This window comes from Prionailurus bengalensis, chromosome D1 (assembly GCF_016509475.1).
Source record: "Prionailurus bengalensis isolate Pbe53 chromosome D1, Fcat_Pben_1.1_paternal_pri, whole genome shotgun sequence".
In the NCBI taxonomy this organism is placed as follows: Eukaryota; Metazoa; Chordata; class Mammalia; order Carnivora; family Felidae; genus Prionailurus; species Prionailurus bengalensis.
In genome coordinates this window covers 4,150,260-4,157,115 of record NC_057346.1, presented here as the reverse complement: position 1 = coordinate 4,157,115, position 6,856 = coordinate 4,150,260, and the positions used below count along the sequence as shown (strand labels likewise).

General features: G+C 44.0%; 1 protein-coding gene across 1 annotated transcript in view; it reads left to right on the top strand.

Moving 5' to 3' along the window:
• The first annotated feature begins 75 nt into the window (after positions 1-75).
• KBTBD3 (kelch repeat and BTB domain containing 3) overlaps positions 76-6,856 on the top strand; it is a 39,461-nt gene continuing 32,680 nt past the window's right edge. The window contains exon 1 of the mRNA XM_043579221.1: positions 76-316. The gene's annotated coding sequence lies outside the window, so the exon portion shown is untranslated. The remainder of the gene's footprint in view (positions 317-6,856) is intronic.

The window sequence follows — 6,856 nt, the reverse complement described above, 5'->3', positions numbered from 1 at the left end:
AAGGAGGCGGGCGCCGCCGACGTGCGCGCGCAGCCCCGCCCACCAGGGGGCTTTCGCTTTTCCCCGGCCGCGCCGCCGTCTCCTGGAGAGAACCGCCAGGGGCGGAGACGCAGGCCCGCCTCTGCGCTCTGCGGCAGCGCGTGACGTCACGCGGGGCGGGGCCTCAGGGAGCGTAGGGAGGGACCAAGGCCGAGAGCCCCTGGTTGCGCCACTCACACTCGGAGAAGCGCTAACAGGACAACGGTTCAGGCCAATCGTAGTGAGGCCTGTGGCGGCAGCGAGACTAGGGTGGAGACTTCGGAGACTGCAGTTGCAGGTGGGTGAGCTCTGGGGTCTGAGGGAGGAGTGGGATGGCAGCGCCTCGTTCTGGGGGCCCCGCGAAGGAGGGGATCCCCGGGGCTCCAGCCGCCCCTGTCAACCCTCCGTGTGCGCGGCCGGGAGGGCGGCCGGGCTTTCCGCGGCGGAGAGGGCGCGCACGGTGCCCCCGGGCTGCCTTGCTCGCCGCCCCGGGCCCCGCGGCGGGAGGGGGGCTGCGGCCCTGTGCCCCGCGCCAGGCGGCCCCGCCGACCCTCACTGTGTCCCGCGCCGGCCGATCGGCCCCTCCGACCCCTGAGTGCAGCCGGGCGGGGACGGCCGGGCCTGGCCCAGAGCCCTGGGGACAGGGTACCTGCGGTATCGCGGCGCCGGCCGCCCTGCTCTCCAGGAGCGTCGGCACCGAGTTAGAGCCCCAGCAGCCTTCCTTCCAGGGCGGCCGAGGGTCAGATCGATGCCTCTGCGCCCGCACCTGCCCCGGGGAGACTCTAGGTGACGCTTCTGCGAGAGTCCTCGTGACCAGAACCCCTTGCGGGTATTGGCCCAGCGGAAAGTTGGCCTCTGCGGATGAATGTCAGAGCCCAACTTTGCGGTACACTGAATGCTGTCCTCCGAGATTTGGCCGGGTCCCTCCTTCCTTTGTCGGCTGATGGAGGGCCAGCAGTCGTAATTCGCAGTTACCTAAGGATTCTTTCCATCCTCTTCTAGGTGGCTTCTATTCTGTTGTTTTCTACACTTGTTTCCGTTAACTTTTCCCGATACCGTGAGCCCTTTCCAGCCCTTTGCAAGTAGGTGGGATTTTGAACACACAACACACACATCCTCAAAGGGATGTGAAACAAATTACTGGCTTGATATATCAGCTTGGGTAGTACTGACCAAAAGCCTGTGTCAGGTGCCGTGTTTGAGATCCGCTTACTACCTGCAGAGAGCTTACAGTCTGGCAAGGCACGTAAAGCGTGTACAAAAGATCCGCAGTAAGTGACACGTAAAGGTGTGCAAAGCATAAGGTGTCTGCTAATACAGCTATCACCAATGATCATAACTCCTTTCGCCGCTTTTAACTTTATGTATCTAAGCATCCTATGATACCTTCTCCGCTCTTGTCTTTTTCAACTGATTTTTACAAAATTTCACCCTATTTTGTTTCTAAAACACTTCTAGGTACATGGTCACATGTTCTGTGCAGTAGTGATTATTGTTACTGATGGAGAATCTGAGATCAGAAAGGGGATCTGTGGAATTAGGTAAATTCAGGTTAAGGAATGCATAGTTGATTCTTTTACCATGGAACTAAGCTCTGTATATTCATCCATAGAGCCTAATATACAGACAGATCATGTGCTTATTCATACTTGCTCTCTCTGCCTAGAATATTCTCTCCTCCCGTCATCACATTCATTCCCCTGTATCATTCAGGTCTTGGCTCAGATGTCCTCCGAGAATCTCTCTGTACACCAGATCTCAACAGCTCACTCTCCCCACCCCCTGCCTCATTCCCAAGCCTGGTCCTATCCTGGGCACTCTTGATAGGTTTCTTTAATGGAATCCCCTTCCCTGTGTACTTTGTAAATTATTACTTATTCAAGGCTGAGGGCAAACCTTGCCTTTTCTTAAGGACTACCCCAGAGTATGTTTTTGTTTGTTTGTTTTTAACTAATTAATTTGGCAACTCTTCTAGCACTACCTTGTAATATCTATTATCCTGAATTATGTATGTGTGTTATCTTACAAATTAGGATGTAAGCTACTTGAGAGGGAATTTAATGCATACCTTGCCTCCTACAAATGGTATACACAAGTAAATGTTTTGATCAACCTTTACAATAGAGTTTACTCCGTTTATAAGCTAACACTGGCATTTATATTCGGTCTACCTTTATGTCCCTCATTTTTATCTCAAGGAAATATGAATGTGCCTAACTATATTCAGTAAACCCAAACATTTTGTTACAATATCTTTATTGCATTGGTCAGGGGGAAAAGAAGACTAAAATATCAGAGGTTCAGCAAATTTGTGAGTACTAGTCATCTTGCCAGATCTTGATCTGTGCCTTCTTACTGGGATCCTAAGAAAACTGTGTTCTTTTCCCACTTCTGTCACCAGTTCTCCGTGTGACTTTGGGTCAATAACGTAACCTCTTCCAAGGATCGATTTCAGTGGAAAGGTATCAAGTGAAATCATCTCTAAGGTTCCGTGATTTTTGAGTGAATAATGTGCATTCGGCTTTTTACTGAGTCACCACTTAAACTTTATTCCATTGTAAAACTTAACTTTTCAAAACTTTAGCAAATAACTCCATGATTCTACCAGTTACTCAAGAAAGAAACCTTGATTTTTCTTTTCCCTCAATTTTCATGTCCAATCGATTCTACTTCTAAAATAGAGCTAAAATCCATTTTTTTCTATCTCCATTGTTAACATTGTGGTCTAGCCTGCCATCATGTCTCACCTGCAGTACCGACTAGTTTTCGAGCCTGCAGGAGAAGGGAATGTTGTTTGCTGTGTCCTCCCTGCCATAAGCACTCCTCGGCTCCGAGTTAATCACTGTGCTGTCCGCACCCCTGACTAGGCAGGGAAGGAAGGAGACCAGCAAGATAGAAAACCTGAAGAGTGATGTGCCACAGACACTAGAGATGCGTGTTTCCAGAAGGGAGACTAGTTAGCAACGCGAATACCCCTGAGAAGTTCTCTAAAACGGGCAGAGAGAATTTAGCATTGCTAGCGGCAGCGTGGTGATACTGCCTCAGTCAGGTGCCAGGGTGAAAGAGAGGATGGGAGGGTAGTGGGCTCACACAGCAAGTGGAGGCAAAGCTACTGCGGACTGTTTCTGGGTGGCGGAGTAGAAACATGGGATGGTAACTAGAGGGTAATACAGGTTCAAAGGACAGATTTTTGTTTGTTTGATGTGTAAAGTGGGAGATACTAAAATGTGTCCACTGATGGAACCTGTCCAACAGAATTGGAGAAAGTGTTGACGCAGCAGAAGGGGTAGGTTGTGTGCGCGCGCATGCGCGTGCGTGTGTGCGCACCGCTCTAAAGTGTACCGCAGAGTGGAGGACCCGGTGTCCGTTGTTTCTGGCTGTGTGCCCAGTTTCTAGAATAGTGCTTGCCAAAATAGTAGCTACTCTGTAAACTTTCTAATATTTGAATAAATGAATGACATGAATTCTATTGCCCATTTTCTCTTAATTCTTCTTACAGCAACCAGGAAGATACTTTAAAAAGTAAATCAAATCATGTCACTGTCCAGCGCAAAGTCTCCCTTTGTTCCAACAGCACTTAGGGTGAAATCCCTGCTCCTCCTGGCCCATACGACCTGCGTGAGGTGGCACTGGCCTCCGCAACATTCTTGCTCTTGTCAAACGGTTCCAGTGATGCTGGCCTCCTTTCGTTTCCTAAAACTGAAGGACCCCTTCCCACTTTAGGCCTTTCTACATGATTTCTCCCACCAACCCCTTACCTTCAATGACACCTTCTCAGAAAGGCACGCCCTGACACAGTAGCGGACAGGAGCAAAAGCTCTGGAGCCAGACCATCTGGGTCCAGGTCCACGCTTACTTGCTGTATGACCTTGAGCAAATTAAGGTCTCAAAGCCTCCTCTCCCCCTCCCTGTAAAGTGGGGACAATAGCAGAATCTATGTTACACCGTTCTTCTGAAGATTAAAGAGGCTCTGAAGCATGTAGGACAGAACACACAGAGGAAGCACTATGGAAGTGTCACCACCATTACTATCTGAAGTTGAACATTCCCCATTGTTCGTTTTTATTCCCATTTCCCAGCTCTTTCTTCACAGTATGGATAACGATGGATAATTTGTCAGTCTTTCTCATTACACAGTGACCACCGGGGAAAGCCAGGGTCACGACTGCCTCTGTTCTCCATGCTTTCTTTAGTGTCTACCTCTGTACCTGGCATACAGTTAGCACTCTGTCGTAAGTGCTTATGAGAAGATGCCACCAATCGCGTTCTGTTTTGAAACTCCGGTGACCAAATTCGATCACCGGAAGGCCAAACAGAAAGGGCCCACCCAGGTCAGTCACAGCACAACAGCACAGCTTTCTTTTCATACTGCGCTCCCATCAAATGGCACGTGCTATTCTTGTCACTACTTTCTGTCAAGGTCTTATCACACTTGATTCTTGTACTTTTATTAATTTAACTATTTAAATCAAACTTTAGTGGAAGACATTAAAGGAAATAACGAGAATAGTTTTAAAAACTGACTCAATGTTTTGAGCACAGAGTAGTTTGTTGAAGTTGAGATGCAGTCTCATAAAATACACCATTGTTTTACGTGCCACTGAGAAAGAAAACAGTGCCATTTTTAACTCCGACACAACTCTTTATCGTGTCGAACTTTTCATACTTACGGAAAGCCCTTTTAAAAAATCACGTATCACCCTCTTACACACATAAAAAGCAAAATTAGCTGAGATGCTTGTAAAACTTTGTCATATTCAGAGTACAGTGCTTATAATTCACTTTCAACTCAGAATCTCAATGTCCATGTTTTTCTATATAAGGTCAGTCTCTGTAATCCGAGAGCATTAGTGACACATCATTTCATTTTTTTAATAACAAAAATTTTAGTGTTTATTTTTGAGACACAGAGAGAGAGACAGAGTGTGAGCAGGGGAGGAACAGAGAGAGAGGGAGATACAGAATCTGAAACAGCCTCCATACAGGCTCTGAGCTGTCAGCACAGAGTCCAATGCTGGGCTTGAACCCACGAACCGTCAGATCATGACCTGAGCCGAAGTCACGACTGAACCCCCCGATGCATCATTTCCTAAACGAGTATCCATTGTTATCTCCAGAGTTTTCTTTTAAATCACCAATACCCATTTTCCACATTTTGATGCACATACATATGTAATGACAGGTGTCATGACTGCTACTTGACCAAAAGCAATTATAAGATACCTGTCATTTTCAGATATGTTGAGTGTGAAAAAATGTGTGTCTTAAAATTAGTGAAATGTCATACTGAATTTGCATAATATTTGAAGAAAAAAGTTGCCTTACAGATCTTTTACCAAGAATTGTTTTACAATTAATAATATTACTAAGTACATGTTATTACTGAGTTTAACCATTAATGTTGATATACCCATGACAATATTAATTTTCATGGTATAATTTACAACAATACAATGTAATTGGGGTGTCCACTTTGCACATGAGGAAGCTAATGCCTCAGAGAGCCTCAATAGAGGTTACTAGAATAGTGATGGGCCATTTAGGACCCTGTTCTTGCAGCTCTAAATCCTGCGGCTCTTTGTTGTTTGCAAAAACACAGCAGGACTGCAAGTACAGATTTACTCCAACCAAATTTAAGACATGAAGATTTCAGCTTCTTGGATTTTTCATTCTGGATTGAATTTAATGGCAGGGTTTATCTTTTAACAGCTTCATGAAAGTGGATACTTGAAAATTTCTGTTAAAGTTTGCTTTTTGTTACCATGTGCAGAAATAATCATTACTTTATACTTCCATCATTGGGTTCAATTCTTGTTTATGAACAATAAACCTCAATAAGTGACTTAATCCAACACAAGAGCCAAATTAAATACATGTTTTTAATGATAATAAAGTTAATGTTTGTGGTTGGGGTTTCTTAAATTTATTTCCTCAAGACATGTCATTATGCAGAAATACAGTTTTTATCATTTTGAAAGTCTTAAGTTTGGGTACCTTTTAGCTTTTTTGTTTTACATTCAATTTCTTTTAAAAAACTAAGTAACTACTTATACCAAAAAATAAAATGATTTTTCCTTGGCATTTTTTAAGTGTTTTGAACAAGAAGAAAGCAGGGATATTAAAATGGTTTCTAAATTGAATTTTTGTTTTTCTTTTAAATTTTGTTTTGAAATAATCACATATACATAAAGTTTTAAAAATAGTATAAAGCAATCTCATGTACCCTTCACCCAGTTTTCCCCATGGCTACATCTTACATAATTATTGTCCAATATCAAAATCAGGAATTTGACATTGGGCCACAGTTTGTGTGCAGTTTGATGTCATTTTTTTCACATGGGTACATTCCTGTAACTAATCAAGTTACAGATTATTACAAATCATGATAAAACTCTCCCTTGTGTTAACCCACCCTCCCACCCACACCAGAGTCCTCAGTCCCTGGAAACCACTAATCTGTTTTCTATATAATTTTTCATGTCAAGAATATTACAGAAATAGAATCATACAGTATGTGACCTTGTAGATTGCCTTTGTACACTCATCATAATGCTCTTGCAGTCCATCTAAGTTGTTAAATGTATGTCAGTCATTTGTTTCTTTTTAATACATTCCATGAGATGGACGTACCACAGTATATATACTCATGCATATACTGGGCAACACTTTGGATATTTATAGTTTTTGACCATACATGTAAAGCTGCTATGAAAAGCCATATGCAGATTTGTATTTCTCTAGGATAAATGCCCAGATCTATGGATAATATAGTGTATGTTTAGTTCCTCCCCCCACTTTTATTGAGATATAATTGATACATAACATTGTACTAGTTTTA